Raw genomic sequence first — 23,656 nt, 5'->3', positions numbered from 1 at the left:
ATCTCACACACACACACACACACACACACGTTTCCTGAAGTCTCCAGAGGCCAATTAAGATAGTGTACTTACCTTGGGGGCATGTGCACCACCCCAGCCCCTCCTCCCTCAACTCAACCCCCCACCCTCCCCTCACCCCAACAGACCCTTTGACCCCTGACACACGACCTCTGTGCTGAATGAGTACACACAGGGGCGTCGGAGCGAGACCCCCGGCCATTCCTGCTCCGCTGTGACACACACACACATATAGCAACATACACATTCAAAAACCCTCTGGCTGTGCACACTGAACAGTAAAAAAAAAAATATATGGACCACTGGTCATACACAAGGCATCTAACTACACACACACACACATATACACACAGCTGGGAGGTAAGGGGTTAGTTGTGGGTCGCAGGTTAATACAGTCCAAATGGACGGGACAGCGGCAGGGTGCAGGGGGCGCTGCAAAGACCCAGAGTAGCTCATTTAGTTCCTTAAACTGTTTTAGGGACTAAGGTTGATTTCTGCAAAGAGTGTCATTGTTTTATCATGGATAATAGATGTTATTTTAAAAAGAAGACGGATGCTCTTGGATGCTCATGGATAAAAATACGAGTAGAAAGAAAAGAGGAGGGGAGGAAGTGAGAAAGAAGTTAGAGGAGAATGAGAATTGAAAAGAAGGGAGCGTATAAAGCGAGTGAGGAAGGAAGGAAAGACCTCAAGTTGGAAAGGAATTATGGATGGAGTTTAACAAAATTTGGCAAATGCATCGTACAAAAATACTGACATTTTATCATTCATCATCAAAAGAAATGTTGTGGCTTATGGCTCTGTGAGGCCATTAAATACACCGTGACATGCAGACGGAGAATTCTTTCACGATTGATTCATTCTGTTGCGTTCTGCCATTTTGAAAATATGTCTGTCCTCTTCTGTGGTTGTGTCTTGAATTCATGTTTAAGCCAAACATGATGTTTTCCTAATCCTGACCTAGAGATGTTTGTTCTTAAATCCCACTATACGATAGCCGCAGTGTTGCCATAACATGAAATCGAAACCAGCTTTTATTCTGGTGATTGTATTGAGTGAAGTGGGTTTAACTTCATGTGTTTGGGTTTGCATTGCTTTGTACATCTTTTGCAACTTCAGTAATTTGTAAACCTTTGTAGCAAATAATAATAATAAGAAGTAACTTCTTTCTCAAACCAGCATTTTTTTTCACAGTGCAGTTTTTTCACCTTGTATTGATTACATTCTACCAGTTTCCAGAAGGGACAAAATATGAATTGTTGCGATGTGGTGGTCAGTGTATGAGGACATCAAAGGGATCAGCTCAGTGATGGCAACACTGGGAGGAGGATAAGACCAGACCCAGCCAACAAAACTAAGCCCAACCTGAAAGGCAGGCAGGCCCAGTAATACGGGATCATCCCTGGTGTAATTCCTCCCTCCTGGGCCCCAACAAAGAGACCTGAGACAAGAGCTGCACATCTGGGGGAGGGGGACCTTTAGTGAAGGTACGGTGGTCCGATGGTCACTGACCAGGTCGCCATGCCAACAACATACATGCACACACGTACACGCAGGCAAACAACTGCCTGCAACAGTCCGGAGCCCTCTTACCCTCTTTCATCCCCTCTATTTTCTAATCAGCTGCCTCGGGCCTCGCATTGTGTGTGGACGTGTCCAAACATGGCGGGAGATCAGAGGTCAGCTTGGCCGCTGACCTTGGCCCCTAGTGGCCCCTTCGGAGGCCCAGTAAAGGGGGGAGTGTTGCTGGATGTGGGTGGTGTCAGACCATGGCTCTGTCCCTCCGTGGCAGGTCCGGTTCCTAATCGGCTCAGAGGCCAGTTGAAGGCCGGAGAGCAACCAGTATTGTCCAGCTGTGTCTGAAAGGCCTGGTGCTGAAAGGCCAGGGCAGGATGGGGTCAGACTGGCCGCAGCGCTCTGTTGCCTTTCAAATGCCATCGATACCCTCCTTCACTCTGGCCAGCTCTGCATGGCGAGCACCCGGCCATGGTCAACCTTTGATGTGATCACCCGAGAATGACACGGCTCTGGCCAGAAGCATCAGCTCATCATTAAGACCATAAAATGTCAAAGACCAGTTCGATTTTGAAAATTGTTTCCAATCTTGTTATAAATCATATTCTGTGGATTTGAAAGTGCAAGTAAAGCACATCCTTTCCTCTCACCCTCTGAGTTCTGATACTGAGACAAATGATCAATGAGTGTAAATGACCAAGAAAAAGGAAAAAATGTATTACTAATTGTGATTCTCTCCAGTGTGTTTCTGGTTTCAATAAATGTTTTGATTGGAAAACTACTGAGACAGCAGCCTAAAGCGATGAACACTTTTGGTGTACTGCATCTGATGACAGAAGAAAATACATCAAACACTGGAGATTTTCAGAGAAAAAAGAGAGTTTAAAGCTCATTTGATGGTGCAAATTGGGTATTAATTTACTAATATGTAGCATAATTGACTTTTGTCCAAAGGAACCAACATTTCCTTAAATTAGATCAATTAGAGCAAACATTGAGAAACAATTTTATTTCTACCTATAAAAAACTGAACTTTGAATGTCCCAAAAATTTGTTGGTTGAGATCTAACTCACACACACCCACACACACAGACACACACACACTCCACACAGCCTCCACTTGTTGACTCAAGACTCAATTATCAGCTGATTCACTTCGACTTTCAAAGCTGCTAATATCCTCGGGCCGCCCTCAGCGACTGACCCAAACACGTTAACTCTATTACCACCATCTGCCAGACTAATTTCAACAAGCATCTCTCACTAACCTACACGCACTAATCACATTTTCAGCCAAATACTGATCAATGAGCTGAGCAGGGAGATGAAGCGGTGCGGGATCACGCGCAACCACTGAGGTAACACAGGCTGCTCTTTAAGACACACAAATAGTGATAATCATGTTACTGAGGAGAACTTCTCTGTTGACAAGCTCATGGTGTTGATATTATGGGATGAATGTTTCAGGCTCCATATGGGACAAAGGGCAGCTTCTTTGTGAACAATAGGTGTGAAAATGTGTGCTTTGATGAATTGAAACAAAAGCACCTTCGATAAAATCAAATGTGCTCAAGTCAATTAAGACATTGATTTCAGGACATTTTGTATATTTTTAAAGAGAGAGAATTTTATCATTTCTTAAAGGAAAACTTTGGGTCATAAAAACTTGGATCTTTGGTTTAAATGTTCATTCTTGATGTTGGACATAGTATTTTGACAAAAAAAACCACCACCTTTTATATGACAGTTTTAGCAAACTGCATCAATTGATGGAGACCCTCTGATCGCTTGTGAAATAAATGTCATGCAAAAGCAAGTATGCGATTAAGCTAAGATTGTTTTGTCAAACTTTCTCAGAGTTTCGGTCATCATTTCTAGCAGTTATGACTTCATTCTCACCATTTATCCGCTAAGATCTGGAAACATGGTGATACTGCTGCAAAGATCAAAAGACTTAGAGCAGTCAAATGGTCAGACAGGTCATAAAAACAAATATATAGATAGATCAATAAATAACATGGCTATACTTAGCGAAAAAAGTGGTCAAGAAATGGTATGTTTTCATTCGTTTATATGGTGCTAATAAACTCACTTTGCACAGTAACACTGTGTGCAAGTAGAGTTGGTTAAAGTTAAACCAAGAACCAAATAATCATTCTTTAAACTGTGCTGGATGTACAATGGACAGTTTGTGTAATAATTTTACTGTTTGTCTTGCTTCTCTTACATATAAGTTTGATTAACTTGGATGTTTGTAAAGCTTGTATTAGTGTGCTTGTATTTCCTGCTTTGTTTGACTTTTTTTTTCACAATGTTGACATAGAACAAATAACTTGCTGACTAGAGTGTTATTATTGCCTATGGAAACGATGGACAAAACTAAAAAAGAGACACCAAAGTTGTATGAAATTGGGATTCCCCTTTAATAAGTCACCCTCCGTCTCTCCCAACTCATCACAGGATGTCAAGTCTTTGAAACAAGACAAGCGACACTGCAACGAGTCTAAGAAAAGTCCAACTTCACCTAAGTGGGAACGTTTTAATGAAGTGGGCGACAAGTCCTCTTCAAACCAACACTCACAGGACGGGAGACATCCCTGGCTCCTCAGCTCTTGTCCCCTCACAGGCTAATAGGACCTGCCAATGGAGTCATCTCTTTTTCCTCTCACAGCCAAGAGAAAGGCGAGCAATTAAATCCAATTGCCTACTGCAATGCTGGGACCCGGGCCCCAGAAGGCTGCGGCGGTCCGGACATTTAATCATCATGTGACCTAGTTGCTGGTTCTGATAAATGGGCCTGGGGAGGGAAAGCATTGGCCGGTCATTAATCTACAGTCAGATGGGGACAAGCACACACGGTCGCCGCCAAGTTAATTGGCCACTTATTTTAGCACGAGCGGGAGGCTAAGCGAGATGGAGATGGATGTTCCTCTGTTGATCCATAATTCGGCCCTCCGGGGTACTAATACGAGCAAAACAAACAGAATAGGAGGAGGAGGTGGAGAGGAGGAGAGGGGGCATGTCCCTGAGGAGGTCTGAGGTTTCCACACTTCCACAGGTCATGAAAACACAGCTCAGAGCAGCTCAAAGAGATTGACTTGAACTCCACATAAGATGTGGCTTCCTGGTTAAATCTTTTCCTCTTGTTGGCTCCTTTTAACTGTCATTTATAAAGTCATATATATATATAAAAAAAAAAATCACGTAGGATGAAAAAATGTGCTAGACTCCCGAACCCTATGTCATGTGGAAAAAAATGCTCAACTACAAGAATGTGCTCAGGCTTGTTATCTCTCTTATCTCCTCCACTCCTGTGTGTCCTCTCTGCCGGGCTGTCCAATCAGGTTGTAGCGAGGGTCAGCAGTCGTCCAGGTGGCTGCCCGCCTGATGGATGATGGGAACAGGAGGGGCTGACCTGGTCGTGATAAGGACCCTATCTTGACAGGGGCTTCCTCTCCAAGTCTGAGCTCAGCCACACACTGTCGACAGAGAGAGAGATGGATGTGCGGCTCCGTGGATGGACGGATGGATGAGGGGGAGACAGACATGGGGGTGTGTTATAGAACAAGGCACAACCTGTCCTTGTGTGTTATCAGTTCACCTCCTGACCTCTGCACATTTTTTTTCTCTCAATTCAGCCTGAAAAGCAGAGGTGCCTGAGGAGGTTGGGGCCATTTGTAGTCTGGCTGTGTATGCAGTTGTGCACGTTAGGGATGGTAATAAAATCAGTCGGTCCACCACTTTGGTCCTCATCAAAATATCTCAAATTCTGTAGAATGAATTTCCTTAGAAATTTCTACAGGCATTCATTGTTCCCAAAGAAATAATCCTAATTTCGCTGCAGATCCCCTGACTTTTCTTGTAGCTGTTACGTCCCAGTCCAGCTGTTAATGTTATGTGCACTCAGTTTTCTAAGTTATAAGTCCCTGTTTTATTTTGATGCTCAACTCTGTCACTTGTTTCACCTCACTTCCTGCCTGTGTGATTACTTTCCCTGCCATGATTAATTTCACCTGTCCCTCATTACTCTGCCTCTCTTGTGTATTCAGTCTGCGTCATCTCCTTTGTGTGTGCCAGCTCAGCTCCACTGTTTTCTTTTAAGTACTCAACAACATTTTTTCCTGTGTGTTCCTAATTCTGTTTTTTGAACTCTTGCCTGGCAAATGTTGGATACCTATGGTTTGATTTTTGGACTGACCCCTGTATACTGTACTCTGATTCCTCCAAGACTAACTTTTCATGGTGCTTTTGAGTCCATCCTTTGTTGTTTTCTGTACTACCTGATACTAGTACCACCAGCAGGGTGAGTCAGTTATTCACTGTACACATTATTGTTTGGTCAATTTCTTTATGTCACCACACTAATTTATGTTGTTACATATCTAAGTTATGTGTTGCTGAAAGCTGTGTAAAGATATATATTGTGGCGGGAATGATTCCACATTGTTATTTTGTAGCCTACGTACAAAATTAATTTGTATTTTACATACAGCACTTATTCTGTTATCATTCATGGCAGTTTGACTATTAATTTATTCATATATTTTCATGTGTACCTTAAGCTGCTATTTCAAGTGAGAGAGAGAGAGATTAATGGTGGTTCTTATCTGAGATAATGTGTGATAATTTTGCCCTCAGTAGGATATACTATCACTAATGGCAAAAATGGCTATCACATACAATAGTTTAAGACTGCATTGTCTCATTTAAATACATTTCTAAGCCTGATCAGAATAGCAAAATATGTATCTCTGTTAATGCATCTCTTCCCATGTGGCCTCTCTCCAGCCAGACATGCTTGGTGCAGGCTATGATGAACGTGACTCGAGAGCACAGCTGTCATTCTGGAGCTCAAACTTTCTCACTAAGGTATGCTGTTTAAAGTCAAGCTGTTTTTAATGCACCAGTAAGCCCAGTTATTTATTTAATTAGCTCACATCCTTAACCATTGTCATGCATAATATGAACAGGCTCCAGGCTTACTGTCTTGTTATTTCATTTTGTAATTGTAGTTTATTAAAAACTTGTCAGCCTTATGGATTAATACGCCCCTTCCATACATCATAGTTACATCAGCTTGCTCACAAAACATGTTGTGGGTGGTTATGACTCAATCATTTTCTTCAAAATATGATCATTTTAAGTCTATGGCACCATAATTTAATATTTCCAATCTGGCAACACAGCCTTGGCTATTGCTCAATGCAAAATTGCCACTAAGTGCAGTGCTCAAACTTTCTTGTTTTATCTTTGAGCTCGGTTGAGGTAGAGAATGATGGAAGAAAAACCCATCTTCAGTGTTTCGGAGTTAATTTCTCTAATCTCTGTAACAAAACATTACAAACATACGTCTCATTAATAAAGTAACACATGGCGAAATGCAGTCAGATGGGGAAACCAGATTTGTGAATCAGCATCTAGTTTATGAACTTAGCTGAATCCAGTGCTAAAGTAAGCTCTGCATCCTGCACACATTTCGATCCTTTGCCCATGCCTTTGCAATTTTTTTATCATCTGAAAGGAACTTTGTCCTGTTTATTAGGTACTGCAAAAAAAAAGATTTGACATTTAACTTTGTAGGTGGAATTTTGCAGCTGTGATTTTCCACTAATATTTCACAACATTGCAGAGGCAACAAATCTAAAGTGTGTTAACTAAGATCTCTCTTTATGATGCATAAAATAAACACACAGCATGCTGTCCTCAGAAAAACTCTACACACACAAAAAGTCCACTGATCTGAGATCTGAGACAGCTAACAGGTAGAGGGGCCAACCAGTCTCATCCATCACCCAAAGAGATCAGATCAGATTAGAGACCTGACCATACATGCTGCCTCACTGGAGGTCCTCAGGGGGATCTGTGAGTATGGATCTGGTTTTCCTGCATAGAAATGTTCCTATGAATGTGTGAGTGTGATATGGTTAATCTAAAAGGACTCACCATCTGGATTTTCGTAGTGTTAGTGCTGCATGGTCTGTACTGCCCCTCACCATCACGCCTCGGTGAATACGCAGAATTGGACTGAACACCAGGAGTCTGATCAATATGATAAATTGGGGCGTCATTGCACCGTGCAACCTAATTCCTGCTAATTGGGAATTTTCACACATATCTCCAGAGCAGAATGCCTTCCCTAATGAGGGCGGCTGCTTTCACTCTCTGATCTGTGGCCAGCAGCAGGAGCCTGGCCCGGCTGACCTCCTCGGTCCCAAGGTGGTCAGCACTGAGCCGGACATAGCTCCTGGTTCAGCTCCACTGAATAGCTGCTCATCCCCTGTTCCCAGCAGGAGACTTCGGTCTTTTGAGCTGCAGGCCTGACCCCACGGGAGGGGAGCAAGCCAGGGTCAGGTCCCAGAGTCAACAACCCTGGACCAGGCTCTGGACCAGCACGGTGCCCTCCGACCACCAGCCTCTGCTGCCCTGACCCTGCTCAGGCCTGGCTTTGCCCCCTGTGGCGAGTCAGGGGTCAATCTCCTGGAGGCTCATTGTAGCGGACGCTGACAGACGATAAAAGGGGCTTGTGGTCAAGCCAAGGAGCCATGAAAGCGAAGGGACAGCAGCACCCCTGCCGCTGCAGTCTAATTTGGGAGGATGCTGGTGCGTCAGCGACAGACGCCGGACCAACAATGGCTCGGCACTGGTAAACAATAATGTTTGTGCAAGGCCTCTTTCTTGGGGCCAATCTAGAACTCACAAAGCCCATCTGGTATCAATAAGATGTCCTGAGATGCTATTCAGCACATCAGTCTTCATTTTACCCAGCTTTTCAGCAGAAGTCCTCTCTGGATGCTCAGTGTTGGCTAACACTTATAAAGTGACAGATGCTATAGATCTAAAGTTTGAAGGTGAAGTGAGCATATGTGAAATCTATCTGTTCTTAGATTTAATGCATTGCAGTGTGAGAAGACAAAGTTCTTCTTGATTTAGAAATGCCAATTATTGCATTTAAAGTGAAAAAAATGAGTGACACATGATAAGATGATAACAAATATGTTATCCATATAACAAATATGGAGTGAAGAAATTAAAAAGCCTAGTATCTGTGTTTTGCTCTCAAAGATGGCTTTTCTTAGGGCCCTGACACACCAAGCTGCTGGTTGGATATTGGTCAATTTAAGGCCATTATTGAGTCTCTGTCAAACTAGTTTTTGTGCTGTGTCCCGCACCACTGGCACTCTTCTGCCCTTTTCAGCTATTTTTTGGCTGAGTCAACATGTTGAATCAGCGTCTAAGATGGTGTAGCCCGAAATCATACTGAGTAGCAGTTCAGTTAGTGCACGAGAAAAGAAATTAAGGTGAGTAAAGCAAACAAACAGCCAAAGTCGAAGCGCAAAGATATAAAACAACTTGTAAGATTTTTTTTAACCACCACGCTCTGCTTTAGCAGAAACAGTTCATAACTGTTTGTGTTATAGTTCAGTGGCATCAGGTTGTGCTAACTAGCAAACTAGCACGCTGAATCAGTCAAATACAGAGTATTTGCTACCTGCTGGTCTGGAGGATTATTTCCTCTCATGCAGGTGCACAAGGTACATGCTGGTTGGCCGGTGGCTGTGGTCTTTGTAGTGTGTATAAGAGCAACATTTTGGCTGATAGGTTATTCAAAAGTTGGCCTTTGGCGCAATTAGTTCATTGATGTTGGTTCAGTGTGTCTGTGCCTTTAGAGAAACCTCATGACCTTTCTTACTCATCATAAGGAGGAAGAGTTTATTTACAAACAGTGTTGCATTACAGTATACAGTGTTTCCACCAAGGAGGACTAAAAAGTTTATTTTTTAACTGTAAAATGTTCAGCTTAATTTACATCATGGTCATAATTCTTGCATTAAAAAATAAAGGGATAGAAAAAAAGACCATTGACTGATTTATTGTTGGAATAAGTCAATAACATATTAATATATTAATATATAACATATCGATATCATATCAATGGAATTAGTGCTGGTATATAAAATCAGGATTGGTCTGACTCCAATAAGTATACACAGAATTATTGTCTTTATGGGTTTCCATGTTTTCCTCTACTGACCTCAATGAACATGGCAGTTGTCCTAAGAGGCTCTGTTCATGGTGAAATGACAGCCTTTTGATTCATGTTTGGCGGTGATCAGTAGAAACCGTTAATGGCTCAAGTTGCTACCAACAATTTAGAGGCGCACAACGACTTTCCAACACACTGAAAAAGTCCCAAAAAACGCCTTATTCAAACCTGATTCGGCCCCATATGACTCATGTCTTTATACGGAGGAGTGTGGGAGGAAGTTTGGAACAAGATGGCCAGTGAGTATTTTGTTCCCAGTACTGGGGTTGGGCCGGCTGGGCCGGGGTGAATAGTCAGGAGGCTAATGAATAAGAGCGAGAGACAGAGAGAGAGCGTGAGAATGGAGGAAGTGAGCACAGCAAGTGGCAGATAGAAGCCAGGACTCTCTCTCTTTCTCTTGCTCTCTGTGTCTCTAACCCAAACTGGGACAGGAAGTCGGATTGTTTGTGACCAGCACGTGTGATCCACAGCCCAGCATGCTCTGCTCTCTGGAGGGAGGTCAGGCAGGAAGTGGCCAGGCGTGGGCTGTGACCTCTGGGTAATGAGCGGGGATCCTCAGGGGGGAACTGCTGCCTGCCGCCACGTTCCCTGCACACGCACGGGCACGTGCATGCGTGCATGCACACACATACACACACACACACACACACATGCATGCACATACACTCATACACATGCATAAACACGCACACATAAACACACAGACAAACACACTTATGCACACACAGTAGATACACAGCAGAAACTCTGCTGAAAACTGCAGTATTTGACTCATTTTGAATCACCAATCCCAATTGCACTACTGTATTACACAGGATGATTACACAGGATTACTGAGCGTCACTGTACATACTGACTACAGCAAACAAACTGACAAAGTGTTGATGGTTTCAGCTCTGACTGGCTGCTGTGTGAGGCTGCAGTTGTATTTATGCAGAGACGTGGTCCAGCCCCAGTTTAAACAATCAGTATGTTGAAAATGTTACAACTGTTTTGGTAATTACACTATTCCACAAGCCACTCGTCATGTGGAAGTAATTGAAAATACGTAGTTTTGGAGTTTTTAAGGAGTTTATAGAGAATTTTGCTGAATATGTTTCCTCTCATTCGGTTTGAATACAAGATTTTCCTTATTGTCAGCCTCAACAATGTTACGATGGCTTTATGAGTCTGTGTGTATGTGTAATCATGACAAAATGTGACCTTAGTGGCACCTATTGTAGCAGAAACTACCGCAGATTTCTTTCTGAGTGTTTTGCCAGTTGTTTATTTGTCTCTTGGGGACAGATTTTATCAACGCTATGGCTTCACAACCGTTAAAGATGAAGGCCGAGTTGCAAGATGAGTGTGGTCTGAGCAATGGTGCCAAATGATGGCTGTATTGTGGCTGGTTTGATCCTGTCACAAGGTGGTATCTTGAGAGTCCATTTTTCTCTTTGAATTCCTTTTTTTGTTAAAGTGACTGTTATTTTGAAGACTTTTTTAAGTATATAACTGACTGACTGAGAATCATACGAAACATAATTGGCTGGATTAATTTAATTAAACAATTAATTTCTGGTCTTGTATTTATTTTAATTTTTGGTGCAGGCTGTAATAACAAAGGTTTTTTGGATAATGTAAACAGCGACTGTGCAAAAAGCAGGTGTTACACGTACTGTAGATACCAACACTGATATTAACTCGGCAGCAGTGTTTATGATGCTTTCTACATTTGGAAAATTGACCACATAGTGTGTCAAAAAGTCAACGCTTATAAGATTCAAAGCTGCAAACTGAAAGAGACTAAAAAGACATGCGTGCAACACTTTTTTCTGTGTGTGCGTGTGTGTGTGTGTGTGTCTGTGTGTGTGTGTGTGTGTGTGCAGTTGAAATTTGGCAAATTGCTCTGTTCGCATGCCTCTTGCCCTTTCTCTGGCACACTGCTCGTTAAGCTCTACCATTGTCCACACTGTGTGTTTGTCTGTGTGTGTGTCTGCATTTCATTTGCATGTCAGCATGCCTGTTTGTTAATGTGTCTGCTTCATACGTCATTGTGTGCATGTCAGTCAGTGTCCAGCCTGGGTGTCAGACAGTGGGCTAATAAGAGCTAATTCAGGGGGTCTGTCCTAAAGGGATGCGGTTGGTTGTGTGGTTGTTGTGGTGCTGAGCCGAACTGTCAGCGGGGCAGGCAGCCAGGTTCCCAGGACACCCTCTGCAGACCACTTGAGACGAGGAGAAAGAGAAGAGAGGGGGCCAGGGAGGAGGAGAGAGGGAAGACGGGAAAGACGTTACCAAAAACGAAACACAAAAACCTGAGGCCACAAGTCAGCCAGGGAGGCATTCATATCCCACGCAGGTAGTCGGGCCAGAGAGAAGCCAAATTGTCCTTTGTGACACAAGAGCCATTCAGCGGGAACAGGATGCTGTCTGCGGGATGTCCCAGACCCCTCGGCGCTGTATTGTAGTGTGTGTGTTTCTGTGCGTGTGTGTGCATGTCTGGCCCAGTGTTGACTTTTGGGAAAGTCTGACAGGGAAGGACTTGGCTCTCTTCTCTGTCAATTGCTGACAGTGAATGAACGCCTCACAGACAAACTCAATTAGCCAGCATGGAGATTTGAAGGACATGTCTCGTGCAACAATAGGACTCCTATTTTGACATATGACCATGGTGAATGTGCAGCAAATATTCTCTTTATTGGGTTGAGACCATGGCAGACAGGTTAGAGGCAGTCTGAGACTCAGAGACAGGCAGAATGATCGAGAGAGTGGGAGATGGAAGTGATAATAACAGTGACAGAGACAGATGGACGATGTATTGTACAACAGTTTTAACTCAGAATCATGAACTGGGGGGGGGGTTTGTTTATGATGTCATCAGACAATAAAGCGTCCATTCACTCAAATTACAATGTCACATTTTCTCCACTTGCCAAATACAGAAACGTGTGGTGTCATATGACTAGATTTTGAGATTTCTGCCAATAAAAATCCTTCCAGGACAAGGTAGATATAGGTGCATTGCCATACAAGCCCACTGGCCCAGGGGCCCATGGGTTCAGGGGGCCCTAAGGGGCCTTGAGACTGCGCAAAGTAGCTTTTATTAACTTTGCATTTCTTGTCATATTGCTTAGCATTCATGTCAATAACAGGACTTCAAGTCCTAGTGTAGTGTAAACATTCACTTTGAAGATGTCACAAAAGAGAAACCATCATGATACATGTTCAATGAGTGTTTCTCAAAAGGATTCTTGATTCGCTGAATTATCCATTCAATTTGGACCTTTTAGTTCTGCGGGGAGAAAGTACAGTGTGTTGTACCTGCCCAAGGGGGTTTGGGTAGGGCCTATTATGTGACTGGTCCAGGAACCCATTGTGTCATAATGTAATCTAATTTAGTGTTTGGTGCTGTGATCAATAAAAAACAGAAGAAAACTCAACAGTAATAATAATTTCCAGACACAATGTTCTGGCTCCTTGTGATTATCAACAGACCAGATGCCAAAGGCTGCCTTTCACCTGTGTGTTGAAATGTCAGAGGGTTTGACATAGTTTCTGTATTGGATGACCTGGAAAGAGAATTCGCACTGTGAAACGTTTTCATGCTTTTCTACTTTTCATAGAAAAACTTCAGTGTTTTAAATTGAAGTTTTAAAAAAATGTTCCGAATGATGGTAGTATGGAAGCACAGTGCCTCAGAAGTATGTTAAAGTGGGCTATTTATATCTGAGTTGTTTTTTTCTGATACTTTAAGATGTATTTATATGAAAATATACTTGCTGTAATTTCTAGAGGATAAGTTTGCATGATTCTACTTCATAGCACTTCAGATAGAACTATTTTACTTTTCATTTCATTACTTCTAACAGCTGTATTCAGGAGTTACTCTGCAGATTAAGACTTTTCCATGCAAAACATATTATCATGTTATATATAAGTATAGTGTCATGAATTTATAAAAATAGTTCAAATAGCTCCATCTCAACCAGCTATACCTTTAAAATGCTGCTTTTAGATTAATGCATCAGTTATGATTTTCCATACTTAATACTAAAATTACACAGAAATGGACCAGCAGTGGTGGAAAATATCAAAGTACATTTGCTCAAGTACTGTATTTTTAGGTACTTGTGCTTCACTTCAGTATTTCTATTTTTGGCTACTTTATATTTCTACTCCTCTACGTCTCAGAAACAAACACTGTACTTTTTACTCTTACAAGCTTACAAGCTATTCAGGAGAAAAAAATGAAAGTGATGCACACATTAATACATCAATGATTATGATACAATAATATAAATAATATATATATATATTATATATATATATATTTATTATTATTCTTTGTGAGTCCTTTTCTTTTAATACTTTAGGTATATTTTGGTGCTGCTACTTTTGTACTCAAGTAACATTTTAAACAAAGGGCTTTTACTTATTGTATTTCTTCACTATGTTATTTCTACTTTTACTTAAGTGAATTATCATAGTATGTACTTCTTGTACCACTTGTGACCAGTCAGCATAATGAGTAGTTTGGCTTTGATGCTTAAAAAAATTAACAATACTGTTTTTTTAAAATTTTTTTAAATTTTTAATTTAGTAAAATCTTCTGGCATTGTAACTCAAATAAGGGATCCACGTACTTTTTACCCAACTCTACGACACTAAAACTCTCATGAAACCAAATTTGAAGTTGGATAGCAGTTTTCATTACAGGTTTCTCGGAGTGAGAATCCTGAAATTGAAAGAAAATATGCTTTCTCTCAGCACATCAGTAGTTGGCAACACTGGCTAGATTTTAGTTTTGATATGATGTAGAGCTCATAAATTGTCTAAATGCCAACTTAAATATTATATAAGTGTATATAAAGCTCTGTATTGAGGACAGAAGGTCATATTTATATATATAGAGTAAATCTTTTCTCTGATCCTAAGGTTATACGTGCAATCATAAGTATATAACTATATATACACATGTAGTTCATGTGCACAAGTGCATGTCTTTATATTTTTTTCATTCATTTGCACATGCATGTGTGGGTGTTCACTGAATGTTTGAACATGTTGCACCATGTACACATGTTCCCATGTACAGTTCACAGATAATTTACAGTACTGTATAAGCATGTGTGCTTACAGGCGGTGATTTCCCGAGGTCATGTATAACCCTATGCTGCAGTCAGCCCTGTTTCTCATCTGTTCTCTGTGACTCCCCTGAAAGCCCTGATGAATAGGGCTGGCAGTTTGTGGTGGCACAGTCTGAGTTATGCACAAGACCTTCCTCTCTTCCCCAGGCCATACCTTCATAAAGCATACTTCACCCGCACCACCCTTATATCACAAACACACAGTTTCCTGGTTCATATTTTAAAGTTCAGGTGCTGAAAGCAGCTACATGGTGGGAGACGAGCCAGCATGTCCCGCACAAAAGAATGAATTTATGTCAGCTAAAATCAGGGGAGGCTGATGAAGGGGGAGGCGGTTGCATGCTCATGTGTGTGTGTTCATTCCCATGACAACAGGGATGAAAACACGCACTTCCTTGCACAGTGAGCCCATGTAAGGGGGCTGCTGGGCCGAGGCCTGCTCAACAATACCTTTAATGTCATAGCTCAGTGACTGCTCTTTGTGAGTGGGGCGGTGCGCTGCGACCCACACAAAAACTCAAAGGCAAAATGGATTAGAATATGAGAGAAAAGATGACTGAATCAAACCCAGTGGATTGGAGGAGATTAGCTGAAGGGATTATGGGAAAAATGACACACTAATTTCTTTCTGTTGGGGCAGGGGATGAGTTTTAATGTTTTTTTTTTTTTTCGAGGGAGGCGTGCACTCAGTGGACATTTTGTGTACAACTATTGATTCAATTTCTCTTTATTTGTACTGTATTACAGACTGTACAGAAAAATCTTCTTAAAATTGTAAACCTCTTCCTAAACTATTACAGAATGAGCAAGTTATAAGAAAAAAATGGGTTTACACGATTAGTTGATTAAATAGATAAAAAATTAAGTTACAATATTTTAATAAACGTTTATTTTCAGAGCAAACAGGCCAAACACCCTCTCAGTCCAGGTTGTAATTTGTGAGGATTTTTTGCTTAACTTAGTTTCATATCTTTGTAACTGTAATGTTCACTTTGGGCCACCAGTAAGGCATAAATATCACTTTGAGATTTAGGAGATTAACTGGACTTTTTCTTTTCTTTTCTTTTTTCTTTTTTTGTGATATTATTTAACCATAAGACTTACTTTCTTGATCTCCATTTTAGAAGCTACCAAGTAATAGACATGAAATATGTATATAAAGAAATACATAAAAAGTGATGAACACTGTATGCATTAGTAATGACAATCTTACTACAACATACATTTTACATTACACTTTTACTTTTGGAAACTGGACTTTTTCAATACATTTAGAGACAGGATATTTAGTCAAATAATTAGGAAAATATTCATATTATTAATTTTATTAATGATAATAATTATAGTTGCAGCCCTAGAAAAAAATAGAATGCTTAAAAACATTTTAAAACATTAAGGCTTATTTGTTTCATTCTTATTGAGGATGCACACTTAACTACTGAGCCATAATGAAGACTTTGAATAACATGTATTTAGAATAACAGCCGCTATTTAAAAAGTTACACCCATTTTTACAAAATGATAACTAGCAGAAAAGCAAAAATTTTTAAGAAAACCTGAATAAATAAAAGTTTCCTCATTTAGACACAAAAAAACATTTTTGTATATTTTTATTTTTTATAAATAGCATTGGCTGTATTTTTGAGCCACCAACCACCACCACTCATCTGCAGTGTCTCGCATGCCCATCATTGTTTAACCATTTAAAATCTAGGAGTTTCTTAAAACCAGGTCAAACATAGCAAAGCTTTGAATGTGCAGTTGATACTAATTCCTGATCTGTATCTTCTGGAGCACTCCACTCCATTCTTCCAGCTTTGCGAAGAATCCAAACTTAAGTCAAACACTTAAAAAAAAAAAAGAGAGAGACAACAGCGAGCCACTCAGACCTGCAATCTGACTTTGTGACTTCCACTCCTGTTGACCGAATGCTTCTCTCTCACTGTTAATTATTTGACCAAACTGGAGTCGAGGAGCTTAGAGAACAAATTGTCTGGAGTTTGCTCTGCTCTCCAGGTCTCCAATTAGCCTAAAAAGACCCCAGGAAGGGTCGCAGAGACAAAGGAGAAGAAAAGAGAGCGGGAGGCCAGAAGAAAAACAAAACACAACAATCAACAAGACCTCCTGGCGTCCTTGTGAGGGGACACACACACACACACACACACACACACACAGAGACACACACACCTCCTCCCATCCCTTACAAACACTGTGGTGTTTTTGGGACTTAGGCGGTCACTGTGGAAACCTGGAGACTCTTTCGTTCATTTCATTCGTTCACTTCCCTTCCTCCCTCCTTGCGTTTTTCTCCCACTGCACACACACATACTGACATCCCCCCAGTCCCCACCTCCTCCCGCCCCTCCATTCACGCCCTCCCTTCTTCAGGGGCTAAAACAAAGCATGCGGCTGAAAGGGCTCTGAGGTAGGTAAATGTATTCAGTGACACCGGCCGGATGATTCCCTTCTGCGCCAGCCCTGTAACATTTGTTTCAGGCCTTGTCTGAGGGCAGGGACAGCGTGTTGGGCCTTTTGTCCCATGTGCCCTCTGCACAGCCCTGCAGTTAATGGTAGCCTTGTCCTAGGCTGCTGGACCAGAAACCTGCAGCCCCACAGGACAGGCAGACATGGTGACACGGGAAGTGGGAGAAACATGGGAAGATGAGGAGGGACGAAGGGGTTGTTGGGGTGCAGGAACTGTCCAGCTGACTGGCCTCTCTCAGAGGCTTCCACGAGATCAGCTCTGGACTCCAAAATGCTCTAAAGCAGAGACCGAGGTTTTGCTGGGGACGCAAAATGATAAAACTCTAATGCTTGTGAAAAGTTACATTTACCCAGCATCCACTTCATCTACATAAATACCCATGGCCTTATGTATATGCCGCCTCAGTCACCGGTGTATATTTATTTACAAAGCCGTTGTTGTTAAATGGCTTCTGCACTTTTGAATATGAAATATGGGAATTATAAGCTCTGTTTGCAGGATTTTTTGCATCATGTTATGCTTAAAGTCAGAACAGAATTGGGATAAAAGCTTTCAGGTTCTCTGCACCTACAGTTTTAAAAAAATCTGCAGAATGATCTTTAGCTTCAACATGTGGTGACACTGAATGAGTTAAAAACCACAATAAAATCCACTGAGTCCAGGCTGTCTGTGTGCAACTGTTTTATCTGATTATTCCTTGTTACTCAACTCTATGTGCTTTTTTTGTGAATTTGTTTCTCTCTTCTCTTCTCCCCCTCTTTTCACCCACTGTGAGTGACAGGCCGTCCAGCCGAGGGGCCAGGTGCTTGTGGAGAGGGTGAACTTCATCACGGGGGGGTTGTCCAGGCAGACATCCTGCTGCTATCTGTCTGAAGAGGGGCCCCAGCATTTAGCGCTGAGGGTCCCACCGGCCGCTTGAGAGAGCATCTTCACTCATGTTTTGTGCGTCTCTCTCGCTGCGAAAGGAGCTGGCATTGGGGCTGAGAACTATACCACACTTGACTCTGATAATCTGCTAAACGGCAAAAGAGTCTCTGTTGATCTAAGAGGAGAGCATAGCTGTGGTGCTTTTTGTTAAAGTGTTGTTGTTCTTAATGCAGTATAGTTTGCCTGAAACATTTCATTACTGTCAGCGGGAAGTAAAAGCAATCACTGCTGAGTTAGACAAATAATAACTGGTTGTCCAAACTTTGCTGAGGCTTGTCTCTGGAAGTCTGTAGCATCAGTTGCTGCCTTTGCTGAAAACATGATTTATAGCTCACAAAAATGTTGACTTTGTAACTTCACTAATTAACATTTCCAAGTCAATGCAATTGGGCTTCTCTTAGGCAGTAATGGGAGAAGTATTGAGATCTTTTCCCCATGTAAAAGTAGCAATACCACAATATTAATACTCCATGTTCAGTATTTTACTCAAGTATTTGCAACAAGTTGTACTTAAATTATCCAAATTAAAATTAACAATTTCTTGCTAAATGGCAAAATTAGGAATGTGGTTTCATACATATCGGTGTATTATTATCCCTGTTACTTTTAACATGTAAGGATAATGTTAAAGGAATACTTCACCTACAAAATGACCATTTGTATATCAGTTAGTCATGTGATGTTACCTTTAATTCACAGGGGAAAAAAGTTTTTCTCTAATGCTTTGTTCTCTCATGAAAGAAGACTCAAAAAACTGAAAAAAATACTTGATGAATTTAAGTAATAGTTTAGCATGTTTAACTATATTAAAACATCTGTTTACAAACTCTCACAGTAGAAGTTGTAGAGTATAATCCAAGTCTCATTTATCCAACTATACTCTCAGTACTTCCCACACATGTTAATTTCTTCTGTGAAAAAAATAAAACAAAATAAATCAATGTTTGCTTTTTTCATGGAGCAATGCAAGAAAAACAAAGTTTTGTTCACAATTTCAAGGTAACACAGAATGACTAATTAATTTACAAATAGCCATTTGTGGGTGAAGTATTCCTTTAAGTAAAAATAACAAAACTGCAAAATAAAGATACTAAAGTTCATATTGCAAAAATAATACTTAAAGTATAAGAAATAAAAGTAAACATTACCAGCGAAATTGCACAATTAAGAATGTGCTTTTTATATTTGTCACTGTATTAATATCACTTTTAATGCATAAACTGAATTTAAGGTGACGCTCGAGTTCACAATTTTAATATAAAGTCATATTATATGAGACGATCACATGTTTTACAGGTAAAATTTTAGATGCCCAACTATAGATGAATGCAGTGTAGACTAAAAAATAGATTTTAACCCTCTGAAATGTAGTGGAACTTAAAAGTTAAACACTCGAATAAAGTAAAATTACATCCAAATTGTACTTAAACACAGTATTTTTACACTCTATCACTGCTCATAGATGAAGATGTAACTTTAAGGTGAACTGAAATATTAAAGTTGCAGTATTACACATTAACATGAACTGGCTTTTTTCACATTAGGTAAATGTTTTATATGAATTTAGATTAATAGTTACATTATTGTATAAACTCATTTGTAATAACCTTCTTCATTTACTCACGCCACTAAATGAAAGTGCACCAACTTTCTGTGGCTCCTGCTGAAAAACTTAGTTTTATACTTTCATATGTATGCATAATTATATTCCACTTCAATTGTTTTTTTAATTCTGTGATGACTAACCTCTTTCTTTTATAGACTAGAAAACTCTTAGAATTATTTTTTAAATCTAAGCTGGTTGTTGAACTAAACTCTGATGAAACTTGCTCCTTGTTTGAAAATGTCTCCCGTCACTCTTGCCGAGTTTTCGTTGCTGTGAGTTTACTCCTGCAATGAAACCTCCGTCTGCTGGGAATCCCAGGATCCCCACCAGAGTATTGCATCTTTGTGTGTGTGTGTATTCAGAAGACCTAACACTCAAATCTACGTTGCTCTCGCTCTCTCTCAGCGTTAGGCAACAAAATCAGCTCTTGTATGTGGGGCCACCACTACAAACTGTGTATGAGGGGATTAGGGGCTCCTTGACCGAACCTTCAAACACACACCCAGCATGGCCGCCTCGATTATGACCATTAGATACCCGGAAAATGAGACTGAGATGAAAGGAGGGTATACTGAGTGCTTTTCCCAGGAACGAATTTGACCACACGTCCTGCAAAAATGAATCTATAATCCAAAACCCTACAAAGGACAGAGTGGAAGCTATCCTAGAGTGTTGTGCTAGCTTGCTGAGAGAGGCTTTATGTTTCTATTGCCTTCATTGAGCCTGGGAGTGCCATAATAATGATTAGAGACTTTAAAGGCTAGATTAAAGTGAGGACAAGGGCAGCTTAGTCTGTGAAGTAATTTAGGGCAGTTGAGCAGGTTTCTTAATGGGAAAATTCCTCTGAACAACAGTGAAAAGCACACAGGACCCCATCCAACTGAGGACTGGGGCATCTTCAGATCAAGCTGAACGAGAAAACGAAGATATAACCGTGAAATTTACTCACACATGGACACACACGCCCCACCAGACACTACCCTCACTCACACACACACACACACACACACACACACACACACACTGTGTCTGTCAGGGAGCAGCTCATCTGCTGGCTGCGTTCAGAAGAGCTGCAGGCGGTGCAAGGTGATCCCGTATTATCCGGGCAGCCTTTACTCAGCAGGTGAAAGTGCTGTGGGGCAGAGGGGCTTAATGTAGCTGCTGTGTATTCACAGGCCGAGGAGGTGGTGCGGGAAGCAGCTGAGAGGCCTGCTGCCTCACAAATGACAGACGCTGCAGAGGCAGCACACACAGGCCAAGGTGTGTCAACGCTGCAGGCCTACAGCTCTCTGAAGGGTATGGTGACTGAGACGCAGCTTTAGAGAAGAAAACTTGTCAATGAAAGTTTTGTTACAGCCCGCTGGCTTTATGTATTTTACAGTATGTCTTACCTAGATTATTTTGCAATGCAGTATCCCAAGTTTTTGTGACTTTCTGCTCACTTAATGAACTTTGTCCTTTTTTAATATTCACCTAATGTCACCTAATTATTCTGTTTTACCTTAGTCAGTGTTGATACTGAGTTGTTTGAGTTGATTGAATCAGTATGACTCTTGAACCTGCCTCCAACTTTTCAGATGTTAATGGTCCTGATATAGCCAGATTAAGTTCAGTTTTATAATTATTGTTATTACTGATTTGGATGCTGTCTGGCTGCAAAGTGGTTACCATGGTCTGGACTTTATATAATGCTTTACAATATGCCCGTTCACCTATTCACACATACACTCACACACATATGGCATCAAGATGCAAAGCCCTGGCCTAAAAGGGGTTTGTGTCTTGCTCAAGGACAGCCAGAGACTAACCACTAACCCTACGATTAATGAACATCCTATTCCCACGCATCATGATTAACACGTTAATGCTGACAGATACTACCTTATTCAAAACTTCCACGTTCAATAAAAATATATCTACCAAAAACAGCACAGACATGAAAAAGTTTCTCAAATACATTAACACAAGTAGCCTACTTCTAATAAGTTAAATTCCACAATAGTGTGAAATTACTACATACTGTACATACATATATTCAGTATCTGATGTACAAGTTGAAGTTTAAACAATGCAGAAATACTTGTAAGCATCTTTTTCTTAACATCATAGTTACATCAGTATCAGTGCTGAACAATAAAAAACTTTCTCAAACTGAAATCCCACTGCAATGAAAAGCACATTTCACAATGAAATAAAAAAGGAAAATCCTGATGTAAACCATAAAACTATAACAACCCTGCACACTCAACACAAATCAAATGCACATTTTACTTGTACATTTAACTGCCAAGTCTACCGCACCCCACCCGCAGCCCAGGATTCCCCTTGAATATCCCCTAATTCCCAACTGGAGCTGATAACAAAGCTGTACGGGATGCCAACAAAGCCTCAGGAGATCCTGAAATATCCCACTACCAGCTCCCTCTCCCCTTCGGGCAGAATAACTCCCTCTCCTGCCAGAATTCCTTGTCTGTTCATCTCAGGTCAGACAATATGTGTTGCGGAGAATGTGAAACTCTGTGCGATGGGCCCTCAGGGACATGTGCTCATCACATAGGCTTGGATAAAGGGAGACAAGGAAGGTAACTCAAGCGTGGAAAGGAGAGAAGAGACGAGCCATCCAGGGAGTCAGTGTTAGGGAAAATAAGACCTGGGTTCACTTCCCTCTGCACGTGGCTCCCACACCTCCAGGCTCAGGTGTGTTTTTCCTCTCCGCTGGGAATGTTTACTGAGTGCATCTGCATGGCTTTCACTAGGATCTGAGGTCAATCTGCTGCCAATTTAGTCAATGCAGCCTATTCTATGAATGGAGTTGGGTCAAAGTGAAACAAAAAAGGAAATACATTGCAAAGAAAGTATTGAAATCTGTGTGTTTCTTAAATCCTCTATCTCCAACACTATTTATTATCAGAATTTAACCACAGCACCATCAGCATCTGGAGCTGTCTCTCAACCTAAATCTAAATACTTTTGAGAGTGTCTGATAAAATCATTTTAAAATGATAAAAGTCTTCAACAACACTGCACTATTCATACATTTCAGAGTTGTGTCAACATGTTTTTTGATCGATTTATTATTTAGTTTACACTAGATCTCAACTTTTGCAAAATAACAGGGCGTCAGAGGTCGGTTAATAAACAGACATTAATAATATTTAGCATTATATGAATTGGCTGTTTTCAAACTGCTGTATTTGCTCTTCTCACTCACAATTTATGTTTGCAGGGACTCATTGTGTATGCAGGGGCATTGCCAGGATTTGAGAACCTTTGGGTCTTAGCCTGAACCTCTGTTGAATATCCAAGGGATCCACCTCAGCCACTTTTCTTTCTTTCTTTACTTCACTTTTAAGCATTATTGTGGGCTCTGGCACCATATTTACATTCAAAGTACAATATATGAATGAATAAAGGCTGTAAACTGAGTATAACTGGTCTGCGAAATATAGGTCTATACTACTGGTTTCTGTTAATTGAATAAATCTTTAAGGTGGTTTAAATATATTGAACTCTGGGTCTTTCTAAATGACAGCAACATCAATTTAAACTACAACAGACTTTTCATAAGCATTTATGTGTGTGAACTTCAGTTTCTTTTTGCAACTTTAATTTGATAAATAAATCAGTTTGCTGACATCCACCTTTAAATGTACTGAAAGGACGGCGGGTCATGACAGTTTCTCTCATGCATACAGTATTTATTCGTGTAAAAGATGGAAATTTCCGGATTCAACAAGTGCAGGTTTTGGTCACTTTTTTTTATGGTAGAATAAACACTAAATTAAACAAACTAGCTGATATCAGTGGTGAACTAAAACTCTTAACAGCTTGAGTGTTAAATAAGTGTGTTATATGAAGTACAGAGTGGTAAAAAAAAAGAAAAGAAAAGGAAAAGGAGTTTACCTACCTCTATATCCTGCAGAATTGACCGTGCT

The 23,656-nt window shown here is 40.8% G+C and overlaps 1 long non-coding RNA gene across 1 annotated transcript; it reads left to right on the top strand.

The window, feature by feature from the left end:
• The first annotated feature begins 5,357 nt into the window (after window positions 1-5,357).
• On the top strand, window positions 5,358-18,328 carry LOC148189553 (uncharacterized). Its single transcript, XR_015776531.1, has 3 exons — window positions 5,358-5,836; window positions 6,322-6,402; window positions 17,970-18,328. It is a non-coding gene; the product is annotated as an uncharacterized LOC148189553 (long non-coding RNA).
• The last annotated feature ends 5,328 nt before the right edge of the window (window positions 18,329-23,656 follow it).

The sequence above is a fragment of the Plectropomus leopardus genome, chromosome 5 (genome assembly GCF_026936395.1).
Source record: "Plectropomus leopardus strain MGB_pleo_1.0 chromosome 5, ASM2693639v1, whole genome shotgun sequence".
Classification (NCBI taxonomy): Eukaryota; Metazoa; Chordata; class Actinopteri; order Perciformes; family Serranidae; genus Plectropomus; species Plectropomus leopardus.
Note: the sequence above shows the minus strand (reverse complement) of the source record. Positions and strands in the feature narration are given on the sequence as shown.